Below are 27,079 nucleotides of genomic sequence, written 5' to 3' on the forward strand. Positions count from 1 at the left end.
AAAGTTTCCTTTACAAGTGGCATTTCATTTTTTCTGGTTTCATTTTTGTGTTTTAAATTACCATTCTGGCAAATCCTCTTTCTTCCTCCCCAGCAGGATCCATGCCTCCTCAGTGAAGTCTACAGTCACATCCTTGAAGGCCAGTAAGTATTATGGGTATATTCTCAAGAACTCCATGCTGTCTGTTATGTATTCATCATCACTTGGAGGGCCTCTGAATTCCAAACAGGAAAATAAGATCAAGAGAGGTGGAGAATGGAGGAGTAGACATCTATGTAGTAGACACATTTATGCAGAACTTCTTTCTGGGAAAGCCTAAGTCAACTTCATAAATTATCAAACAAAAATCTGGTAATAACTACTATTTTAAGTATTTTATTTTAGGAAACAGATATATTAATTGCTTCTTAAAATTGGCCTTTTAAATGGCATGTATACATTTTAAATAGAAATATATTATTTTTTAAATTTGCACTTTTATTAGTTCTTTGAGAATTTCATACAGTGTATTCACCACCTTCACCCCTTCTTCCCAAACTTCTCCCATTTCTACATTCTCTCCTCTCTCTTCTATACTCATACAACTTCTTGGGGGTATTTTTTTTTGTTTATTTCCTATTAACTCCAGTTTATGTTGCCCAAATACTCCAAGAAGTGAAGCCTGCCCTGGGGTATGTCACCAGTCCTACAAGGGGTGATTGAGTTTTTGTTTAAGATAGTCTCCTCTGTCTTCACTAATCATTCTACTGGAATATTTCAATTAAAAATAAGCTAAAGGAAATTGTTTATTATGAACAAGATTATATAATCTATCTTCATTAGCTAAAAATATTCACAAGGGCACAATTGGTAAACTGCAGTGCATGAATATTGCCATAAATCCATATTTTTGCCTTTGAAGGCTTATTTATTTCTAGTAGTAATTTTTGGTTAAATGCTGATCATTATTTAAATGTCTATGGTAGCAAAAGATTTCTCATGGATACAGTTGATAGAAAAACAAAAACAGAGAAGTATATTTGTAACCTTCATGCCTAGGGCAGAAAATTATCAAATGAGAAAAATATCATCAAAAAAGACTTTAAAATAGTTGTTTAAGAAATAAGCATTTGTTAGTATAGTTGCTATCAATTTTATGAAGTTAGTTAGGGAAAAATAATTTTCATTAATACATGAAAAATTGAAGCTGTGTAAACTCTTAAGAGGGAATTTTAAAATATAATTATTATATTAGAAAATAGATGTATTTTTAGTCCAACAATGTTATAAACATTGACAAATAAAAAATTCTCTGCAAACCGGTCACCAGGGAAAAGAGATCCTCTGATATTTGCAAAGTGTATTTATAATGCATGCTAAAATTAATATTCAGCAAACTACATAAAAAGTTAGTGTGCAGTTGAAAGTTTATTTGATTTAATATTTCTGTGGTCATTTCAAAGTTCTTTATAAATAATTAAGGTAATAATTACTGAAAAAAGTGTAAGCATCCCAGTGCCTTCCTCTGGAAAATGTGTTAATTATTATGTGTCTATCTGATTTCATGTTTGTGAATAATAATAAATAATAATAATAATAATAATAATAATAATAATAATAATAATATATGTATTACTGAAAAGCAGTTGAAAGGCACAGGAGAGGACTTTCTGAACAGAACACTGATAGCACAGACACTAAGATCAACAATTAACAAATGGGACCTCATGATACTGAAAAGCTTCTGTAAGGCAAAGGACATTGTCAATTGGACAAAACAGCAGCCAACAAAATGGGAAAAGATTTTCACTAACTTCACATCTGACAGAGGCATAATATAAAATATACATAAGTATGGTGATATTTTAATTGTACTGAAATGTGATTTTATTTGTATGTTAATAAATAAAGTTGCCTGTGGGTCAGAGCTAAAAGCAAGCCGTAGCGGAGCTGGGTGTTCGTGGCACACACCTTTAATCCCAGTGCTTGGTAGGCAGAGCTAGGTAGATCTCTGTGTGTTCAAGGATACAGTCAGCATTGGAGACACATGCCTTTTATCTCAATACCATAGAAGACCTGGAAGGCTGTACAACAGACAGTGACGAGGCAGTCTTGTGGTTGGTTTTACAACCAATGAGAAGGCAGAACAGAAAGTCTATATAAAGACAAACAGATAGGAAGTAGGTCTCTTTTCAGAGAGGTCTCTTGGTTCAAGAGGCTAGCTGCAACAGGCGGGTAAGGCTCTTAGCTCTGATCTCTTGGCTTTTTTCTTTGCATTGGTTCTGTGTTTCTTATTTAATAAGATGGTTGGTTTCATCTACACATAAGAACTAAAAAACTACACATCAACAAGCCAAACAACCAAATTAAAAATTGAGATACAAATCTAAACAAAATTCTCAACAGAAGAATCTCAAATGGCTGAGAACACTTAAAGAAATGTTCAAAATCCTCACTCATCACAGAAATGCAAATCAAAATAACTCAGATTCCACTTTACACCTCTCAGGATTGCTAAAATCAATAACACAAATGACAGTTCATGATGGCAAGGATGTGGAACAAGGTGGGAGCACATATAGATGTAACCAACCGTCTTATTAAATAAGAAACACAGAAACAATGCAAAAGAGAAAGCCGAGAGGTCAGAGCTCAGAGCTAAAATCTCAGCGGTGTCCCAGCTTCCCGAATGAGGGCTCTCTCTCCTCTCTGTTCGTCTATTTAAAGTATTTTGCTCTGCCTTCTCATTGGTTGTAAACCCAAACACGTGACTGCCTCGTCACTGTCTGAATGTACAGCCCCCTAGGTCTTAAAGGCATATGTCTCCAATGCTGGCTATATCCCTGAACACACAGATATCTATGGGATTAAAGGCATGTACCACCACTGCCACACTCTTGCTATGGCTCTAATAGCTCTGATCCCCGGGCAACTTTATTTATTAACATATAATCAAAATCACATTTCAGTACAATTAGATTACCACCACATTTCCCCTTTTCTATTTTAATAAAAAAAAGCAAAAGGTTATAACTAACAAAAGAAAAACTATATACAAAAGTACAATAACTATATACAATATATATAAATAATAAATACCTAAACAGGTATTGGACAAATCAGAGAAAATAATTCCATTATCTATCCTATTTTGGTAAATCCAAGATGTATCTAATGCACTTTCTATCCTAATTAATTTTCAACTATAAATAACTAATCTTCAACCATAACTAACTAATCTTCAACTCCCTCAGAGACCCAAGAAGGAAATAATATTAGCTAACAAAAATAAAAACAGGAAGTGCATGCAAGCAACTTCCAAAAAATTTTGTGAGTTGACAGAAACAGCCAGCTGCCTGGGCAGTCACCTGAGGTTTCTCCGCAGTGTTGGGGCATCATCTTCAGCCTATAGGCTTAGTGTATCTGACAGACTCATTTGTGAAGTAGGATGTACACAAGGTCAACAGTTCAATCTCACATTGGGTGAGAGCAAGTCCACGTACCAGAAACACCTGAATTCCACTAGTGTCTTGTCATGATTCAGGATTTTAAATTCTGGAAATTGTTGACAGTTTTTTAATTCAGCTGTCCATTCTTCTTGGCTGTGTATATATGGCTTCATCTCAGCATCCCCTTCTTCTCCACATCCCTCTATTAAATGCCAGTCTACTTTCGAGAGGCATGAACTTTCAGCTGCTGTTCCATTGCACAACAGAATCCATCGGCCCTCTGCCAGTTAAGCTGCCTTCGAAGAAAAGGGCACCGTACCTTTTCCGGATGCAAAGGCCACTTCAGGGATGGGGCCATATTGTCCTGGCCTCAGAAGATGCCTTTTGATAAAGCCATAACCACACTTGTTTTGGCAAGAATCAGTATTCCATTGTTTCGTGTTCTGTCTGTCCATTTTGTCCTGTTGATTCGAGGATACTTTGTTGTCCAGTGGCTAACTTTTGCCACAAGGAAAGTTGACTCCATATGCAGTTTCTTCAATGTCCATATTTTCAATGAAGTAGATTAGTACTTGCCAGGAGCTGACATGTCTCAAAAAAGAAAAATTTTCTAAGTTATTAAAACATTTTAAATGCCATATTCTGTAGATCTCTGAAGGGTTTGAAGATGACCTGTCTAAAACATCTCTGCTCAATTTTTAAAACATATCTAATATGACTACAAGTTCTATTGTAATGTCTAACTACTAACTTTCATTTCTTTATATCCTAGTAGTTGGTAATAATAACATTCAAGGATCAGAAATTTGTATTACATTGTTAAATGAATGGTATAAATACAATTAGAAATATACATATAGCATTTTCTAACAATATCAGTTTCAAATTTGTATACAATATAAAACAATTCAATCCAATGTAAAGTATTAGTAATTGTCTTTTTCTTTTCTTTCTTTCTTTTTTTTTAAACAAGAACCTTAAATCTAATCTCCTTTGCTTAGCCTTTTTCTTAACCCTTGACAATAACTTGTAACCAACCCCCCTAAATACTGAAAATTATCCCAGACCCAAAACCCATTAAAAAGACCAAAAAACCACCCGCCCCACACCACCTCTTTGGGAATGTGGGCGTCGTATTCTTAAAATTGCTTCCTGCTGGGTATGGGCGAAGTTTTCTTTATCCTGAAAGAAAAATTTTAGGTTAATTGTCAAATTCTAGGAGAGGTAACTATATCCTTCAAGCACAAATTTGTATAGCCACTTTGGAAATCAATATAGAGATTTCTCAGAGAACTGAGACTCTATCTACTTTAATAAACAGCTATACCCCTTTTGGGCAAAGGACAAGCTATATCCAAAGGACACTCCATCCTACCACAAAGATACTTGCTCCGTTATGTTCATAATGGCTTTATTCATAGTAGTCAGAAACTGAAAACAGCTTAGATGTCCCTCAACAGAAAAATGAATAAAGAAAACGTGGCACATGTATACAATAGAGTATTTCGCAGCCGTTAAAAAACAACGACATCATGAAATTTGAAAGCAAATGAGTGAGTAGAAAAAAGTCATGCTAAATGAGATAACCCAGACTGAGAAAGACAAATACAGTATGTATTCACAAATAAATTATAAGAAAGCTATCATTTGCAGACCTACAGTGATTAGATAAAGAGGAGGCCTCTAGTGGGTACGCATAGATTTCCCTGGGAAGGGGAAATAGAATAAATTTTCTGAGTGGACTGGGGGCCAGTGGGGATTGTAGAAAAGTGTTCAAGTGTGGGGTTGATGGGATGGAGCAAGAAAGTATGGAGAAATACATTTGGAATTGAGAGGGCCCAGGAATTGAAGGCCTGTGTGGAAACCTAGTGCAGTGTAAACTTCCTGGAATCTATGAGGGTGATCCAAATAAGAACTAGTATTAGGGGGAAAGGAGTCTTAACTGTCCATGTCTTGTAGTGAGGCAAGGCTGTCAGTGTCAGGACTGCTTTATATTTGATTGAGTTGTTGGCCAAGGGGGTCCTGTGGAGATCCCTGAAAAACCCAGGCTGATGCCAGGGAGGTTGCTGTCTGAAAATGTATAGCAGACCCTATTGCCAAGAACAACATCAACACAGCTCATTGAATGAAAGAGCTTGAGCTGGTGCCTGCATGGAGCCTTCATACCTATGTGCTAGTCTCTTTGGTGTGTAAAGGTACTTTGCAGGCTAGAGAAAAAAATCTGGACACTAACCCAGCCACAAAACCTTTGACCTACAACCTGTTCTGCCTACAAGATATGCTATGACAATGGTAGCCCAGAACTTGGGGAATGGACAACCAATATCTGATTTAATTTAACACTGCTTGTGTGGTCTGGAACAGGAGATTGCATGGATCAGAGACATAGGGTAGAACCAATCTTGACTGATCTAAAGAAAAGCAAACAAAAAAATCAATGAAATGATTTCTAATGATATTCCTCCCTACTCATAGATCAGTACCTTGTCAAGTAATCACCAGAGAGGCTTACTCTAGCAGTAGATGGAAGGGGTTGCAGAGACACACAGCCAGACATTATGCAGAGAGAGAGTCTGAATGGGAGGTCTCCATCAGGTCCCTCCGCTTGGGGCTCATGGAACTTTATGCAAGAGAGGGAGAAAAGATTGTTGGAGCCAGAGGGAATGGAGGAGTACACCAAGAGAACATGTACTGTGGATATCAATCGCTCTGTATGCTGTGAATGTGTTGCTCTGATTTGGCTGATAAATAAAATACTGATTGGCCAGTAGCCAGGCAGGAAGTATAGTATAGGCAGGACAAGCAGAGAGAAGATTTCTGGTAGGTGGAAGGCTGAGTTAGGAGATGCTGCCAGCCCCTGTTGCCATGAGAAGAAAGATGTAAAGTACTGGTAAGCCACAAGCCACATGGCAACTTATAGATTAATAGAAATGGGTTAATTTAAGATGTAAGCTCTAGATAAAATGAAGCCTGCCACAGCCATACATTTTATAAGTACTATAAGTCTCTGTGTGTTTACTTGGGTCTGAGTGGCTGCAGGCCTGAGCAGTATTAGAGAAAACTCCAACTACAAACATGGCCCACTGAATCAAGTAAGCAGACCTCATATGGACTCACAAAGACGGACAAGGGAAGAACAGGTCCTCTGCAGATATGTTGTGGCTGTTAGCTTGGTGTTTATATGGAAGTCATTTCCTGCTCTTGGGATTTTTTTTTCCTCCTGTTGGGTAGCATTGTCCAGCCTTTGTGCCTTGTTGTACTGTTTCTTGTTTTAAAATTTCTCTTTTGAGAATTTACAGATGTATAAAAAATATGATATTTACTTCTTTCTTTCCCTCTTGTACTCTACTCATCTACCTAACATGTTTCCAATCTCAATCTTGTGTTGTGTTTTGAAAACCCATTGATTCCTGTTAATGTTTCCAATATAAGCATAGCTATGAGAACATCCTCAGTTTAATTCTTCTGTTATCATTTCTACTTTTTATTGTGGGGTAAAGTTTCCATTGATAACCACTGCACTTTTCCTATATTTCTTAAATATTCCCTAAATGAATGTATCCGCACATGTGTGTGCTTTAGATGACAAAAGCTTATGTCTCTTAAGTTCTGTCACCCTAAGTTTCCTTTCAATTTTCAGATTCCCTCAATATAGCAACATATTTTGTTAAGGAGACATTTAATGCTTGTTTTTGTGTCTATTCAAGTAGGACTCACTACTAAGCCAATAGTATACTGTAATTTTATCCTTGTCTATCTTTTTGTTAATCCTTGTAGTTAAATATTGTCTCATTTCTCCATTTGTGACATTTCTGCATGCTATTATTTCCTTTAAATTTATTTAACAGGAATTTAAAGTTGCTACCATCCCTAAATTGATGATTGTTAGTATTCAATTCATTAATCCACTTTCTCTTGAGTATCTTCTAGTCTAATATGGACAATTACATTTAGAAGTTTCCTGCACAGATATCTTTCAAGACACTTCCATTAATGATTTTTCTGTCAATCATCTTTACTACCCTAAAGTAGCTGTGTAATATTTGATCATCCAATATTGTTCCAAAATCGCTCAGTAATGATGTGTGTTTGTCTCCCTTTGGAGACTGAGAACACTGTCGAAGAGGGCAGAAAAAATTGCAGATATCAGAGTGGATGGACACCAGGAGAACATGTTCCATGGTATTAACTAAGCAGGGCTCACCAGGGCCTACATGGGTCTGCACCAGAACCTCTGCATATGTGTTATGGCTATTAACTTTGGTGTTTTTGTGGGAGTCCTAACAGTGGATGCAGTTGTGTCTCCAACTATTTTATCTGCTCTTGAGACTCTTTTTATCCTACTGGGTTGCCTTGTTCATCTTCAATAGGAAGGCTCTTATCTTGTTTTACTGTGTCTTGTTTTATTGTGTCTGGTTGCTGTTTCTTGGAGGCCTGTGGTGATACTTTATTTGTGCTGAAGTGTGGTGATTCGTATGTTAATAAATAAATTTTGCCTGGATATCATAGGATTTAGCAAGCCATTAACACAAAAGTCAGGCTGTGGTAGCACATGCCCTTAATCTGATCACTTGAAAGGCAGGGTCTCTGTGTGTTCAAGGTAACACTGGGAACAGAGCCAAGCTTGGTAACACATGCCTATAATCTCAGTACCAAACATAGAGACCTGGAAGTCTGTATAGACAGGCAATAACAAGGAAGTAAAGTAGTGAGGCAAAGAGAGGGCAGAACAGCAAGGTGATAAAGGTGCTGGTAGACAGGAGAGGTAAGGTTGGTGGTTATTACTATTTCCCTGATCTCTAAGGCTTTCACCCCTATATTTGGCTCTGTGTTTCTTATTCAATAAGACTGTTTAGAAATTCGGCTACAGAGGCCTACTCTTTTCTGAGGACTGGGAGGGGATGTGGGTCTGGAGGAGACAGGAGGACAGAGGAACTGGAAGGAGTGAATGGAGGAGAAACTGTAGTCTGGATGTGATGTATGAAGGGAAGAATCTATATTTAATAAAAAAGAAATAAAGAAAAAAGAAAAGCAGTTGGTAAAGTACTAATTGTCTTACCAATGTTCGTTTAAGAGGAGAAATAGTAACAGCACATTATAGCACACCAGTAACTCCTGCTTTATATAAAGTAATTTCTCTTCTCCTGGCCTTTTTGTAATTTATTAGGACATCCAAAAATATAGTAATTTACTGGTTCTCACTGCCATTCAACACAGTAGCATATAAAAACTTTAAAATTACTTTGAGAACTAAAAAATTGAGTAGAAGCAAACTTCTCTCATATTATCTTTCTACTTACTTTCCTAGTATTTCTCTAAAATCTTCAAAAATGATGAAAACAAAGAAATGTGAATATGATGACCTCTGGCATTTATACCTCAGGCTCATTCTTATTCCGATTTTAGATAACACCAGGTTTGGGATTTTTAAATAAATTATAGAATTTATTTTGCATTTCAAAGAAAACTTCCTCATGATTCAGATTGAAATATACACTGTTTTTACTTTAGTTAAGTGCCCTCAACTTGGTAAAAGCAATAAAGCAAAGTGATTGAGTGATGCATGAAGGGCTAAGCAATTCACGAGAAGCTTTAGTGTTCTTCAGCATCTAAAGTAAATATCTGTCAGAATTTATAAGCCTTTAATCAGAATATCTGTCTACAAGCTTCACTTAAGTTCCACTTTTTGGAAACTTTTATTTATTTTATAAATTCAGTTTGTTCTATGTAGTTAGAATAAGACTTACTTCCTTACCCAGAATAGATGAGGGAAATATCAGCATGTGAACATACCTACCTAGGTGGACAGATTCTTATTTGATCTCTTTCCTCCTAATTTAATTAGTGAACTTGTCTTCAATTGGTGTCAGTACCATCTTTTATGTATTCATGTCCTTATTTTTATGATCATGGTTATTTTTATCCCATTTTCTCTTTTCCCCCTCTCCCTTAATGTGCATTTTGTGATGATCCTGTCTTTTGCAATGCAAAGCACCTGAGCCCTCAATGCATTAACATTTTCACCTGTGTCAACAGCTGATTTTGACCATCTCTTCCCTTGAAAAAGTCTGTGTGGAGGGATTAATTATCCAGGTTTCCTTCTAGTCTGTTTTCACTTGTGCCTTTCATTGTCTTGCATAAAGTATGGTTCCTTTGCTGATATTATGCATAATAAAAGGCCTCAGTGAAGACCTTGGTAATGTATTTCCTAGGCTGGTCTCTCTATAATTAACATAATGTCAGTTACTGAAAACAACCACATACTCATAAAAAGGAGCAGGAAAGGAGAGAAGTAACTATCATCAAACTGCTAGATTTTTGTTACTTCAGCTGTTACAGCTATTTCTACTTCATGTGAGAGCACAAATGGTATGAACAGTAGAAAGAAATGCCAGGTCTCACACATTACATATGTATATTTTAAAAAATGTATTTACTTAAAGATAAAATTATATTTTGATGTACAAATTAATTTAATTGACTCAAAAAATTATCTAATAAAATTGAAACATGTATATTCATGTTGACATGTTACAATATTGAATCCATATTCTTAGCATAACTCTTAGTTTTGATCTGTTTAAATAAATATATAGCAAGCTTTTATAATCACCTTGTTTTCTATAATACCAGCAATGCCCTATCCAATACATAAGAGAGCTTTGATAATCCAGGGATTATTTTGACAAAGATAGTAGGTTATATGCACCTTTAGCCATTAATAAACATATATAAATAATTTCTTTATTTCGATTATTTTTTTATTTTTAAGATAAAGCACAGATATAGAACACAACACAAATTGAATGCATTGCTTAATGTATTATCTTATGCATACCATCCAACTACATCAATAAATGAAATTGTCGTCGGGCGGTGGTGGCGCACGCCTTTAATCCCAGCACTCCGGAGGCAGAGCCAGGTGGATCTCTGTGAGTTCGAGGCCAGCCTAGGCTACCAAGTGAGCTCCAGGAAAGGCGCAAAGCTACACAGAGAAACCCTGTCTCGAAAAACAAAACAAAAAAAAAAAAAAGAAAAGAAAAGAAATGAAATTGTCAACAATCTTACAAGCCTTCCATGTGGCCCCACAAAATGACCCTTTTCTGGTGCCCTAAGTAACTGTCTTGACTTTTAACTTGACCAATGTTTCTATAGGCAGTTTTATCACCCCTGAGTATATTCACAGACATGAGAGTTCTAGCTGTGTTAAAACCAAATGTCTTTTACATCTCTTAAAATTTGGAGGCCCTGCTATTCTTGCTCTCCCCCCCTTTAAGTTATTGTTAAAGATCCTGAAACACTTGAATGGTATTTCTCAAAGCCTGATTTTTATTTTTTTTAAATATATTATATGTTATTGGGGGTGGGCACAGGGATGCAGAGTATTCATGAATGCTATGACATGCAGGTGAGGTAAGAAGACACTGTATAGAGAAATCTGTTCTTTAGTCCCACACCTTGTAGACTGCCAGGATTGAATTTAAGTTGTCAGGTTCACCAAAAGGCACCTTTACAAGATGAGCCATATTTCTGCCCACAAAAGTCTACATTTTGAGAATTATATCCTCTTTTTAAAGTAAGTGCTTTTTTGAATAAAATTTCGTTTCATTTATTCTTCGTGTCTTTCATATCATGCATCTCAATCCCATTTATTTAAACATCCCTCGCATACACCTTCTGCCCTGTCTACCCTCAGCCCTTGCAGCACTCAGAAATTGGGCCCTGCATCTCACCTGGGCAGTACAGTATTGACCCTATTTATTGGGAGTAGGGTGAGAAGGGGCTGTGAACCAGCCCCTAAAATGTGAGCATGGGAGATCTGGCCCTGCCCTTCATCTGCCATATGGTGGTGTGGGTAGGGGAGAGATGTGCTCTCCTCTTCCCCTCACCACTTGTGGCAGGTGGGAGAGCTGGCCCTGAAGTCAAAATAGCTGGAGAAATGTCTGTGCCCCTTGCTCATCACTGCAAGGAGTGAACTAGCTAGGGCAATGCTGGCAAGCTCACCCTGGTGGTGAGGAGAGGGAAGAGCTGGCCACCAGACGAACCCTGCAACTACCCAGGCCCAGAAGTAGCATTATGAGTTGGTCTATGAACTTGTGGAGCATGTGAAAGGGCCAGTCCTTAAGACCCAAAGATGCAGGATCTCCAGACATAGGGCTACAACAGTCTATACAAGAGGAGTCCCAGTGAGGGGCCAACGTCAATAGTGTAACAGAAACCAGAGGCCTCGAATCAGACCAATGACTCTTTGCAATGAACACTTGCAAGTAAAGATATATGGATAAAAGTGTTTATAGTGTGACTCTTGGTGTCACACTACAGTTTCTATGACAAGATTTTTTCCTTTTTTCTCTTAAATACTTTATAATTAAACAAAAAATCCTAATAAGATCACATGTTTGAAAAGATTGTTTCATTTATGTATAAATTGGTAGGATAATTGTCGTGTTCAATAGGTTTTGATTTGGGTCTTGCACACACACACACACACACACACACACACACACACACACATGTGAGTCTATGATGCTTGATTCACTTCAGGTTTTGATTTGTGGTTAAACAACTAAGTATTTGAGTTTATATATAAAAGAGCCTCTGAGACAAAGATGCAGTTTGTTCATAACAACTGAACAGAAAAGTTACCAAAAAGGGGGCTGGAGAAGCAGTTTAGCTATTAAAGATTAATATATTGTTAACAACTATAAATCTGCCTAATGAGAACACAAAGTCCAAATTATCATCAAAACCAAAAAGACAGAAACCACAGAAAGAAAATGAGAATAAATTAAATGAAAACTGCAAAAACAGGATTAACATGTAAATATTTTTAGATCTGAGTACTCTACCACCAAATTGTTCTTGTTTTTAAAATGTGTTTCCCCAAGGTGCAAAGCTACACAGAGAAAACCTGTCTTGAAAAAACAAAACAAAACAAAACAAAAAGTGTTTCCCCATTCAAGGTCATTGATATCACTGAAGCTCTTATAGAAATGTAACTTCCTCTCAAGATTTTTGGGATCCCTGGGAGGCAGGGGGAGATAAAGAAGTACAAAAATACAAAATTTCAAGTAGAGCAAATGTTTGCCTAAAACTTACAAGAAGAAAAAACTTGGTAATAAAAAATACATAGATAATCTTATTTGCTACAAGGTATCATGTGTGTAATGTAGATTCAACACTCATTTAGCAAAATAAAATAAAAAGAAGCAGTAAGTAGGTATGAGAGAAAAATTGAGAAGAATATAAGGTATGAAGTTATATTTTTGGTTTAAAAGGACCTTTGTATTCTCCTTATCTTTAACTTTAAACTTGTTCACATGCCTTTTCTCACCAAACAGCATTTTTAACTTATTTTGCTGTCTTACCCTGTTGATCTTAAGAAGAGGAAGAAGCAGTCACCATGCCAAACAGCTTGGGTGTTATACTGTCTTAAAATTTCTTTAACCAAACAACTTATTTCTGAATTAATTTTTAAGCAAAATTTCAGGATAAAAGTAGAAGACTGACAGGGTCTTTTCTAGAAACTAACCTGAATGGCCTCAAGTTCAGTTCCAAATAGTCTTGTGTTCCTCTCTGAAATATTGTGAGCATAGTTTTCATTTTATTCGTTTCCATCATCATTATGATATCATAAACTCATTCTTCAATGATCCATTAAACTCTGCTTATAATATTTTAAACTTTCTCAAGCTCACAGCTCTGAATCATATGCATTTCTCCACAAACTAGTTCCAAAGTCACATAAAGTATATGATTAGGGTCGGTATAACAGTGTCTTAACTCCTGAAACCAATTTTCTATTTGAATTATTTCTTTCATTGTTGTGACCAAATATCTGACAGAAAGCAATTTGTAGGAAATATTTGTTTTAATAAATGGTTGGAGATTGCACAGTCTATCATAATAGAGGAAGACATGACAGAGTTCATGGTGGGAGAAACATGCAGTGGGCCTTCTAAAATCTGGGCAGGCCAGAAAGCACAGAAACATCAATTATGAGGTTCATTTAGTTTTCTTATCTTTTACTTTTGAATTAGTCTGGAACCCCAGACCTTGGGATGGTACACCCATATTTACGGCAGTCTTTTTATTGTTGGTTAAATTTCTCTGGAATTTCCCTCATAGATATGGCCAGAGTTGTATCTCACATAATTCTAAATACAGGAAAAAATGGTGATGAAGAGTAGTTTAACAACTAAGGATTGTCATTTTTTTCTGTAAAGACTGTAATTTCGAGGCAGGCAATGGTAGCACATGGGAAGCAGAGCCAGGCAAATCTCTGTGAGTTCGAGGCCAGCCTGGTCTATATCGTGAGATCCAGGACAGGTACCAAAACTACACAGAGAAACCCTGTCTCAAGAAAACAGACAAAAAAAGACTGTAATTTCTGGTAGAAATATTATCCCTACGTAGTTCTTACTTTGATAAAATATTTTTTATTATATCAAATTTATATTATTTCTTCATCATTGACATTGTCTTAACTAGGATTTCTGTTGCTGTGAAGGGACACCATCACCCCAACAACTCTTATAAAGGAAAATGTTTAATTTGGTAGCTTACATTTCAGAATTATGGTGGCGCATGGTGGCATGCAAGCAGACATAGTACTGGAGAAGGAGCTGAGAATTGTATATCTTGATCCACAACCAATGAGAAGTGCACTGTCACACGGGGCTTGGCTTGAAAGTCACCTCCACAGTGACACACTTCCTCCAAGACTACACCTACTTCATTGAGGCCACGTCTCCTAATAGTGTCACTCCCTTTGGGGACCATTTTCTTTCAAACCACCACAGAAATGTTCCCAATTTAAAAATGTATTATTATTATTATTATTATTATTATTATTATTGTTGTTGTTGTTGTTGTTTGATAACTGTCTTAGGGTTTCTATTGTTGTGAAGAGATACCATGAACATGGCAGATCTTATGAAGAGAAACTTTTAATTGAGTGGCTTACAGTTTCAGAGGTTTGTCAGTTATAATCATATCATGACATAGCAGCATGCAGCCATACAAGGTGCTGAAAAGGAGCTGAGAGTGGAAAAGGAGCTACATCTTGATCCTGCAAGCAACAGGAAGTGGTCGGAGATACCAGATGTGGCTTGAGCATATATGACACCTCATAGCCCATCCCCAGTGACATACTTCCCTCCAACAAAGCCATACCTATTCCAACAAAGCCACACTACCCAATAGTGCCACTCCTTTTGGGGACCATTTTCCTTCTAACCACCACAAAAAAACCCTTACTAATTCTTGTATAACATGACTGAGGCTTAATTTTAAAGTATTGGACTAAGTTGTTGGCAGTAAAATTTTTAAAATAGCATAAATTCAGGCTGTGACATGGTTTACTGCTCACTACATTTAGTCATCTCTACTATATAAGAGAGCAAAAATATATGAAATATGTGAAGATTGGCTAGGAAAGCAATGTGAAAGAGTGTAAAGTTTCAGGTAAGACAGATATGGAGAACAAAACTACAATTGTGTAAAATATAAATACTATTAAAGGAAAATTCTCACTCAGAGTTAGGATAATAAAGAGGGTTTCTTGAGGGTGAGACTCCACCTGTAGGCTTCAGTTTATAAAATTAAAATTCTTTTCTAAGAAAATATTCCAAAGTAAAGAATGTCACCCAAGTAATATTCTTCACCAAAATGGTTATCTCAGAATATGTTTCCTAGGTTCATCATCAAAGGCACTCAAATGAACCAAGAGCTGGAGTCCAAGGCTACCAAATTAGATATCAAGTTAGCACTAAAACTTAGAAGCGTCATCCCAATTGTACTGTTCATTCAGTTATATAAAATGTAAGTATTATGGTGTAAAGGAGGCTTTCATCAAACTTTTAGAAAACTGCTAAAGCCAGTTAGTGTAGTATATTGTCAAAAACTTTACAAGGAAATCACAATAAACTGTTTTTTGAAACTGTGAAGGGGTGTTGGGGATTTAGCTCAGTGGTAGAGTGCTTGCCTAGCAATCACAAGGCCCTGGGTTCAGTCCTCAGCTCTGGAAAAAAAGAAAGAAATTGTGAAGGTGAAGACTAAATTTCAATAGGAAACCCAGGATGTTGTAAAATAAAGGACCGTGAGGTGCCTAACAAGGAAAGCTTCAGTCTAAAAGTATACCCAGGCCACAAAAGATGCTATGCATGTTGCAGTTAAAATAACTCTGGGGACAGGGCTAACCGAGGGCATTGGAGGCCTTCTGACTCCATCAAAAGCTAAGTGGAAGTGTTAGTTGGGTTCAAACTTTTCTTGCTATATACATATTGTTATTTATTGAAATGGCAATAGTTAACCTAATCCACTATATATTGGATGTAAATAACTTGTATTTTCATTTTAGAGGGGCTCACAGTTAAGACATTGCCTTGAGTTTTAGAAGAAACTTCTACTTTAGACTTTTGCAGTATTGAAACTATCAGGACTCTGGAGGGGTACCTTTAAAATATAAATTACATGCATCTTATATTATGAGATAGCCATAATATTTTGAGACCCAGGGGTAGGGGTTACTGTGGCTTGAAGTAGTGTCTGTGTCAAGTTGACATGGAGTGTTCTTGTGATGGTTAATCTTCCTTATCAATTTAAATGGATTTATATTCATCTTGGAAACATACTTCTTAGTGTGTTTGTAAGGATATTTCCAGAGAGAATTAACTTAAGGGAGATAAGCAACCCTAAATATGAAAGGCATATTATCCTATATGCTTGGATATTTGACTGAATAACAATGAGCCCTAGAATTCCTGCTCAGATTCCTCATCTGCCTAGAAGTTGTCACAATTAGATGTTCCTATGGCCATGCACTTGGTCATATGTTCCCAATATGATGAACTATTGAATCTTTTGTTGGTTTGTTTCCATTTTTTGAGACATGGTTTCTCTCTGTAACAGCCCTGGCTGTCCTGGAACTCTGAAGACCATGCTGGCTTTTAACTCACAGAGATCTACCTGCCTCTGCCTCCCAAGTGCTGGGATTAAAGGTATGAGCTATTGGACTATCTAATATTAAAAACATGAACCAAAATAAATCCTCTTTCCCTTAAGTTGCTTTGAGGTATTGGGTCACAGGAATGAGAAAAAATACATAATAAATTAAATACAAAGGTGTCCTCAATTCAGACTCTAGTTTGATGCTTTTGAAAAATATGTACTAGACATTGAACAACTAATGATAAATATTTTTGCTAGGAATACTTGAATGCAATATCATTAAAATATTAAAATATTTCTCAAGTGAAAAAGTATGCTTTAGAGCTTATTTTTCAGCTTGAAGGATTACCAAAATTTCAAAAATCATCACAGTTGAGTCAATTGTACATTTTTATTTTAATGAGTACACACCCATGTGATATTCTTGAAAGCTCTGTACTGTAATCAAGACTTGAAAGCTAATCTAATCTGATATGTACTTTATCTCACTCTAGCTGCAATATGTTTTTATTTAAGTTCAGTGATCAAATTTAGTATAATATCCTCTCAGGAAAAAATTTAGGTATTGAATATGAGTTATATTATTTATTTAAAATATATAACTGTTATTATTTTATTACACAAATGTCAATATTTTTAGCTGATGCTTCCAATGATGCTACATGCTGTAACTTCTATATTGTAAATATTTTTAATTTGAAAAAAATCTCCATAGGAACATTCCATTTCCAATCATTTGTTTGTTACTGAGAGTTATCAAACTCTTTCCCTAGGTAAAATTTATATAAATTGTTAAAAAATTCCTCTAATTTTATGTGTTTTAGTTCAGCATTATCTTATTTATTATTTAAGTCTGCATATAGCTTTGAATTTAGGGGTGTATTTGAGAACTATGGAGAAATTCATTACATAGAATCCTCTATCACTAGTGAATGGCTTAAATTCATGTGATACTAATTTTGACCTTATTCAAAATGTACATAAAATAAGCTAAATGGAATATAGGAGCAGGAAATTCTGAAATATAGCCATTTGCTGTCTGGAGACGACTGCAGAGTAATATTACTAAGAGACAAATAAGATGATTGGAATAGAAAATTACATGAGTTTAGAATGTGATAAAATTAATAGAAAAACAATCACTGTAGTTATAATTTAATAAAAAATATTCCACTGGCACTGTAATTTTTATTAGGGGACATCAAAAGTGTCCTTCTACAATGTACTGTTTTGGACTAATATATTGGACTTCTTTTCTAAATATAGAAATATAATGGTGATTAGAAATGATGGATTTCTAAGATTTGTCAAAAACTTAAAAGGCATGATTCATTGCAGTTTAACTGCCACACATTCTTCTATAGTGTAGAATTTTATTTGAGTTTTACAATGTATCAAACATCTTTCTAAAAATATTTATTTGCTGTAATTATAATCAAGAATTAGCTTTTGCTCATTAATCATTTGTTTGTAGTCCAAATACTTTAGGAATTACTGGGACATAGAGTATACCACATTTTCCTTCTATTATATTAATATAAATTGTTGGATTCTATTTTATAGACAATTGTTATTCTTAATTATTATGACTGAGGAAGTCAAGAGAGTCATTGGGAGTTTGAGACCAACCTATACTGTATAGAAAGTTACAAGTCAACTTGGGATACATGTGAAAACCTGTCTCAAGAAAAATCTCACAAGAATATATATTAGGAAATATCTTGATGGTATTTATATCATTATGCTATATAATAAGAAACAACAATTGTTAAAAATATACTGTACTAAAGTACAAATCTTGATTTACTCTGTGTTGTCATTGCATGGAGGAAAAAATTTCACCTTCTAATTTCAGCTATTAAGACTATGCCAGTAAAGAAGATATGATACCATAGATTTTGTTTTTAAGTTAATAATCAGTGTTAGTTCATTTGATATATATAAGAAAATTATAACATTAAATAGCTATTCTGTCAGGAGTTGTAACTTGGTGGTGGAGTACCTGCTTAGAATGCACATGGCCCTGAGTTAGAACTCTATGTTCCACAGGATATTTTGCAGAATCCTTTGCATCTACTCAGCCAATGCCATTAGCACTACTTCTTCCTTATTCATTAAAACAAAAATTAGTTCTAGAAACTTTCAATATATATGCTATCCAAGGTGAAAACTATTTCTACTGAGAACCAAGGTTCTTGACATCACCCAAAATTAAAAGTAGATAAGAACTTTTGCAGAAAGAACAAATTTTAGAGTTCTCTATTGAATGAAAAGTGTTTGGATATATGATTAATTATGTGAATAGTTCATGTTCATCAATATTTTCTTAAAATTCAACAGATTTTATTAAATAAATTTCATGTGGATGATAGATACTTGGAAAAAGTAGGACATTTTAAAATGACAGCTGTTATAAATCATGTAGTCTATACTATATACCCAGTTGTGATTGTATAGTGCAAAGATTTCTCTCTCCTTATAATCCTGTGGTTTAGATTTTATGCTTGGCTTAAGAAGCTATATTTTAATAAATTAATTATTTTTAAGTAAAAAGGAAATATATAAATATAAAGTACTCCAAAACAAAAAATAATAACTTTCAACTCAGATGAGTTTCAACATATTTAACTCCAAAGACAAAGAAAAATTTTGTGCCAGAAAGGACATTGTCTGAAATTTATTGAAAATATTTCCTGCATTAGCCTCACATGAGAAATTTCCCTCCTGAAGTAGTTATTTAAATAGACATTTTCTGAAAAGTCAAAAGCAGTAAAATCCTAAAGCCCCTTAGTTCTAACTATACCATTTCTTCAAACTGTACTGAAACAAGGAATCATAGGCAAAAAGATGGGTAAAGGCAGGTATGGTCGCTCATGCCTTTAATCACAGCACTCAGGAGGCAGAGGCAGGCAGATCTCTGTGAGTTTGAGGCCAGCCTGGTCTACGGAGATAGTTCCAGGACAGCCAGGGCTGTTGCAGAGAGAAGCCTTGTCTCCAAAACCAAAATAAAAAGGACCCCCCCATAAAGAAAGGTGAGTAAAGTGCTTGATGATGTATCTTTTACCCAAACCAGAAATTAGTGATAAAGGCTTAATTTGGAAGTTTGTAAGCAATGATAACTTTGGGTGAAGTCAATTTGAGTTTAAATAAGGACAGACCTAATCCCCATGACATATTTTGGACTGACACCAATGAAGACATTCACAGTTAGCCAAGAAATTAATCTAAGTATCATTCACTAGTGAATTTTCCTTGGTTATCAAGTAAGGTTTTCAGTTTATAGAAGGGTCAGGCTATAAGTTAATCAAATCATTATCTTCAAAGATCAAAGTGTCTATAAAGGGCTAATTGAGAAGAAATACAGAGAACTGATTTTAAAAATGTGTAATAATGCCCCCACCATGAACAGTCGATATAAATCAGTGTGGAACATTGCTGGTTTAAGTTGCATGAGTTAGAATAGCATGGAATTTTTGTAGGAAAACCTTGACTCGAATAAACTAAAGTTGTAAATAATCTCCTTAAAGTTTTAAAATCACAGGAGAACATTTTATTTAATTAGTCAAATTATGTGGCTTTAATAAGCAGTTGACAAGAAGAGTGAGCATAGAATTTATCATATCGTTACAACCACACATCCTCAAGTCACTGCCATAGTCCTCTATCCTTATAAACTCACTTTTATTTATGCCAGTTTTGCTAAGCAAAACATGCTAAAAAGAAGCATATTATTCTTAATGATGAAAACTAAGTCATATTGTATGTAAATGGTCCTCCCTGAGTTAGTCTCTAGTTGGATTTATATAGGCAAAATTTGAGGGTAATATTTCTTTATAAATGTTCAACAGCCCCACTGTGTCAATATGACTAATTTGAGGCACTAACTTCCAAGTAAGAACATAAAAAGAAAAAGTTTATAGCTGAAATCATGGGCCCAAGTTGTGTTTTGTAACCTGTGGAGTGATGTGCTTAAGTGAAAAATGTCACCCTTTGGATTATGAATGAGTGTAACATGCTTATCACTTTATTCCTGGTCCAAATAAAAGTTTATTATTTTGTGTTACCCAGAATTCCCAAATTGGTATAATGGTAATTATATTTAATTTTGAAATCATTATATTCATATAATTTTGTGAAAATTGGATTAAGACATTATTGTACTTTATGGCATAATAGTAAGTTTGGAATTATTTAAGACTTAAAAATTACTTTAAATCAATATTTAGTTTGACTCAAATAAAAAAAGTAAACTTTGTACATATACCCTATAGATGTAACCAGTCGTCATATTAAATAAGAAACACAGAACCAATGTAAAAGAGAAAGCCAAGAGGTCAGAGCTCAGAGCTAAAATCTCACCCTTCCTCCTGCGGTGGTCCTAGCTCTCCGAAAGAGGAGGTACTTCCTGTGTGTACGTCTTTTCATAGTCTTTTTGTTCTGCCTTCTCATTGATTGTAAACCCAAACACGTGACTGCCTCATCACTGTCTGAATGTACAGTCCTCTAGGTCTTAAAGGCATATGTCTCCAATGCTGGCTGTATCCCTGAACACACAGAGATCTATGGGATTAAAGGTGTGTGCCACGACAGCCACGCTTTTTCTATGGCTCTAATAGCTCTGACTCCTGGGCAACTTTATTTATTAACAAACAATCAAAATCACATTTCAGTACAATTAGAATACCACCACAATACCCAAAGGACCTATCTTTAAAGATATCACCATACAAATGAATGAGAAAGGCAACTATCCATTCACAACAAAATCTACTCCTTATCACAAATTGGACATTTACAATGCCATGCAAAATGTTAATCTTGTGAATGAAATATTTTTCCAGTGATAGATGACTACCAGATTGACTCCAGAGAACATAATCATAGCAATTTACATTTAAGTTGCCCTAAAAGGAGGTAGCAAGCACCACAAATGTATTTTTTGGTTTGCGTGAACTTTATAGGTATTTATTTTTTATTTACACTTTTAAATTGTATGTAATAACTTTCAGGCTGTTCACTATGCTTGCCACAAGTAATATGTAGCAACTTCTACTTACAATTAATCAAAAATGGATAAAATTTAAATTTGGTTTTTCCACTGTGCTAGCATGTCACATGCTTCATAGCCAGAAATCAATCATCACAGAAAGGTCTGTTGTGTAATGCTGCCACAAATAGAATGCAATGTTACATCAAACACGTATATATCTTGAGACACCTTAAGAAATTTCCTCACTTTATAGCACTTGACTTTCAGAGGAAAAGCTCTTTTAAACATTGACCAGTCTTGTCTGTCTATGCAACACTTCTATCCTTCATTCTAATGAAAAACAGGATATGTTAAATTAACATTTTTCCACTTCATGCACTTTTGCAATTGGCCTTAGAAATTTCATCGATTAGCTATCCTCCAAACTGATGACAAAGCTGAAGAGTACAAAGAAAAAATTATTTTATACAAGTTTTCTTACTGTGTATCCATTACTGTGATTATCTGCTTAGATCTAACTTTATTTAAAAACTTATTAATGAGGATGGTATATCAGTCAGGGTTCTCCAGAGGAAATGAGCCAAGAAGAGATTAGACATATATAAACATAGACTACATACATATGTGTATTAGATATGGATAATTCAATATATAGATTTAGAAACAGATGTAGATGTGGAGTATATTTTATTTTGGCTCAGGACCCTCACTGATATACCATTTGTACTTCTATGTTTGTGAAAGAGTTAAGAACTCAGTAGATATGAACAATAATTAAGGGAAAATAAGAAAAAATATTTGTAATATACTTCATTTTACTCTTCAGCCATGTCATCGATTTCGTATAAGAGACTGAACCCAGGATTTTGTGTATATTAGGCAAGCCCTCTACAACTGAGCTACATCTGCAGCCTGAGTTTTTGAGTAATTATCTACTGCAGTTATAAAAGCTGACAACATAAAAGCTGAGATGTTCACAATCTCAGTGGAAATTCAGGTAGGAGTGGATTTTGAAGTTGTGAGACAATATCTCTTCCTTCCTGAAAGACTTTTCATTTTATTATTAAGGCTTTTGAATGGTTAAGCGAGATTCATTTACTGACTTTATTTAAAGTCAACATACTGAGAAGATTAGTCACACCTACAAAATCTCTTCATAACAATGCTTAGATTAGTGGTTGATTAAATGACTAGACTTACTAACAGACACCTAAGATTGAGTACTTCACAGATAGTAATACCAGCCTAATTCTTTGAACTGGGACTTAAGTCTGAGGATAGCCTCTTTTCAAGAGCAAATGTGTTGAGATTACTCTAAGAGTTTCTACCAGTCAAAATGAGTAGAAATCTAAGATAAGCATTGCTACAATAATAATCTATGGAAGCAGCTCTTTGTGAATATGATTAAATTCTAAGGCTCCACCTTTGTGCAAGTGGATTCAGGAACTGCCCCCAGTTTCCTTCCTGTACCCTTGTCATACTTCCAGAAGTGTTTTGAGTTTTAATTTCTTATCCCTTGTCAAAGCTTGGTGAAAATAACAGTATACTACCATGTACTGCCCTCTCTTGTCCTAGCTTTATACATTATTGCTACAATCATTGACTTTATTTTTACTGTGTCCTTCCTTTTCCAACTTTCCTCTAACTTGATTTTAAGAGCTTAACTGTAGATGTATCTCAAGAATAAAAGTTTTAATACCATTTCTACATGAACATTGTGGATTGAACCTAGTTTTGTACATTTAAAGCTACTCCTGAAGTAATTCTTGAGAGATTTTAGACTGAGGGTTCCTTTTATCTTTATGCACGATCATCCCATTGGCTGTTATTTTAATAGACACCTTTATATAATGAGATTATAATATTAATCTCTATTGAAAAGAGTTTACCTCTTATCTGTTCTCTAGTGCACAATGCCTTTTTTCCTGGCTGGACCTAGTGCCCTATGCTGTCAGATTTTTTTTTGTCTGGATTATTGGCTCCCCAATAATGACATGGAGACTTTCTATTAACTATGAAAACTCAGCTGATAGCTTAAGCTTGTTTCTAACTAGTTCATATAACTTAAAAGAACCCATTTCCATTACTTTTCTTTCTGCCTCTTGGCTTTATTACCTTATCTTCATAGTACCCATCCTGCTTAGTCTGTGTCTCCTGTGGTCTCCCATTCTTCCCAGTATCCTTTCTACTCAGAAATCCTGCCTAGCTATTTCCTGTACAGCTTTTTATTAAACCAATCAGAGTAACACATCTTCAGAGTATAAAAAAAGATTATTTCACAATATTTCCCCCTTTTGTCTAAATTAAAAGGAAAGGTTTTAACTCTAATAGAGCAAAATTATGTAAAATAAGAACAATTTTTAGGTATTGTCTAAATAGAAAGGAAAGGTATTAACTTTAACAAATGAAACTATATAAAATAGGAATAATTACCAAGTAAGAATTACATTCAGAATATCCAGTCCATTTGTATTTAGGAAATTTGGAGAAAATACTTTTATCTATCTTTTTTTTTTTTTTTTTTTTTTTTTGGTTTTTCGAGACAGGGTTTCTCTGTGTAGATTTGCGCCTTTCCTTGAACTCGCTTTGGAGACCAGGCTGGCCTCGAACTCACAGAGATCTGCCTGCCTCTGCCTCCCGAGTGCTGGGATTAAAGGCGTGCACCACCACCGCCCGGCCTTATCTATCTTATCTCGATGGATGTAAAGTTTTATAACTAAAACATTTTCTATTATAACTTGTATTGCCATCTTAAAACTATCTTTTTAGACCTCAAAACATTTTTTAGATAAACAATTTGTTTTTATATCTCTCAACATTATAAATTTTACTTCTTTTATGTAAGTTTTTTTCTGAATTTAGTAACAAGGAAAACTGTAAAACTATAACCATCTAGTCTTCAATCTCCATCAGAGACACAAGAAGAATAAAATATTACTTGAGTAAACAGGAAGTATAGAGTAAACAACTTCTAAAACTATAGAAACTACAGTCCTAGAATATCTGACAGACTTTTCTGTGAAGCAGGAAATTTTTGAAGGACTGTCCTATCCTATCTTGGTTGTAGCTGAAGTTTTTCCAGTCCTGCTGGACTCTAAGTAAACACACACAGGATAATATTATTTGAAACTGCTCAGCCATTAGCTCAGACCTACCACTGACTAGCTCTTACACTTAAATTAACCCATGATTCTTATTTATGTTTAGCCACGTGAGTTATTACCTTTTCTCAGTTCTGCCTTCACATCGTGTCTGGCTGGCATCTCCTGACTCAGCCTTCCTGTTCCCAGAATTCTCTTCTCTACTTGTCCTGCCTATACTTCTTGCCTGGCTACTGGCCAATCAACACTTTATTTATTAACCAATAGAGCAACATATTCACAGCCTACTGAGTGATATCCGTGGCACTTGGCAAAGTTTGGCAGTAGCTTTATTTTGTACTCTCCTTGTCCAGTTTGGACAGCATACTATCAGCAGTCTTGTCCAAAGGTACTAAAGTTTGTCATTTGATTTCTCACAGTTATTTACAAATGGAAATCCTGTTCTAAACTTTCTAATCTTGGTTCTCATTTATGAAAATTTTTTTTTCTCACTTGAGCTTAGTGGTGTCTCTAAAGTTCTTGCTGAGATGTCAACTTACTCTCTCAAGATCAGTGAGAGAACAAAATGTTATAAAAGATATAAATTTAAGGTTATATCTTGAATAAAAGAGTTCAATTTTTTAGATAGGATTCGTTATATAAATAACAATGGGGACAAAAACTAAAACCTTAAACCAAGTCACAGAATGTTTAAATATGTTGTAAAGTGTTTATAGAGGATGAGACATGCATAATATGTGTAGTGGTTAAATGTATTAATGTATGTAAATTTATAAGTGCCTATTAATGTTAACAAAAATCTGACTAAAAGATGTATGTCTAGTCACTTTATTGCTAACTTTGTTAAGCTTAAACACATGAAGAAACAGTCATAATGGAAACAATAATAAAAATTAACTGCACAAAAAATAAATAAAGCTACTCCTGATCAAGATAATTTTTTTTGAAAATGTTATTTTAACAATTCATGTTAGATATGTGCTCTGCTCAGAGTTCAAGAATTTATATTCTGTACTTCTGTGAACATTTATTTAATGTTCTTTTCCTGGTTATAAAACAAAACAAGAGAGAAGCTGAGCATTCTTCACAATTTTAAACTTCATATGCATATACCTCTGAACTAATATACAGGAATTTTAGATATTGTCCTTTATGATAAAATTCTATTACTTGGGGAATCATACAGTTCCTGGATTCTGTTATAAGCTTTCAAAATTCCAAATAACAATGTCAAATTTACAACTTGGCCTGGCAATTGCTTTATAAGATAAAAGAGGGATGATGAATAAATGCAAGGTTGTAATCATTCACTGAGAAGGTCCTTACTGACATCATAAAACATGAAAGCACAGTTTGAACAGCCTCTATATGCTAGAAGATGCCCATGAGTGATTTGCAGCTCCTACTCATATTGTTGCACTTGATATATAAATGGTATGTTTATTAGTCCTTCAAATAGCCTCCACTGGAAACTATTTTACCTGAGGGAAAGTGAAAGCATTTTCAGGAAAATTCATTTTGGAAACATTTCTCATTGCATTTGTGGTGTCTACTTAAGAAGTATTAACTTTATCAAGAATATACAGCATGTTAAAGATACAGTAATTAATGCAATGGAGTCTTTCCCTTGAAGATCTTATTACTATCCAAGTGTAATTTTCAATATTCTGTATCAAATTTATACTCAATTAGGATTTATATAAGTCCTATTACCTAGGAAAATGCATATGGATATAGTCACAATAATATTTATCTAAATATCTGGGTACTAAATGGCTTAAAAAGCTGACAAATAAAATTAACAACCACTTCTTTGTATTAGATTTTAACTTTTCTATACTTCTGAGATTATTCCAAATATAAAAATCTTTCAAGTGTTTTACCTATTATTGAGGGTATACTCATGAATATTTCCTATGTAAGATTAAATTTGTAGACTAAATGAAAAAAGAAAAAGATTGTCCCATATAATATGATAAAAATCCCATCCAATTAGTTAAAGGTTTAAATAGAACAAAAATACTGACCCTTCCATAAGAAAGGGGAACTTTCTTCTTACTTGGATGCATTGAACTAAGACCCTGGTGTGCTTCTGACTTCAGATTAATAATGCAACTATACCTTTCACTTTTCTGGGAACCCGGCTGGCTATGTGCAGACATTGGAACTACTCAGTCTTCAGAACTCCATTTTATTTCTATAAAGAAATATTGGTTCTATTTCTCTAAAGAACTGATTGATAAAAAATGATTTTGGTGATAACTTCATTTCACTTTTTCATTAATGCTATTCTCTGTGATATGTAGCAGGCTTTCTTTTGGACTGTCAACCAGCTCCCAAATAAAGACATGGAGACTTAATATGAGTTATGAATGCTTGGCCTTATCTTATGCTTGTCCCACTAGCTCTTGTAACTTTTGTTTTTCGAGAGAGAGTTTCTCTGTGTAGTTTTAGTGCCTGTGCTGGATCTCACTTTGTAGACCTGGCTGGCCTTGAACTCACAGAAATCTGCCTGGCTCTGCCTTCTGAGTGCTGGGATCAAAGTTGTGTGCCATTGTCATCCAGCCTTATAACTGAATTTAACCTGTTTCTCTTCATTTATGTTTTGC

The sequence above is a fragment of the Peromyscus leucopus genome, chromosome X (assembly GCF_004664715.2).
Source record: "Peromyscus leucopus breed LL Stock chromosome X, UCI_PerLeu_2.1, whole genome shotgun sequence".
In the NCBI taxonomy this organism is placed as follows: Eukaryota; Metazoa; Chordata; class Mammalia; order Rodentia; family Cricetidae; genus Peromyscus; species Peromyscus leucopus.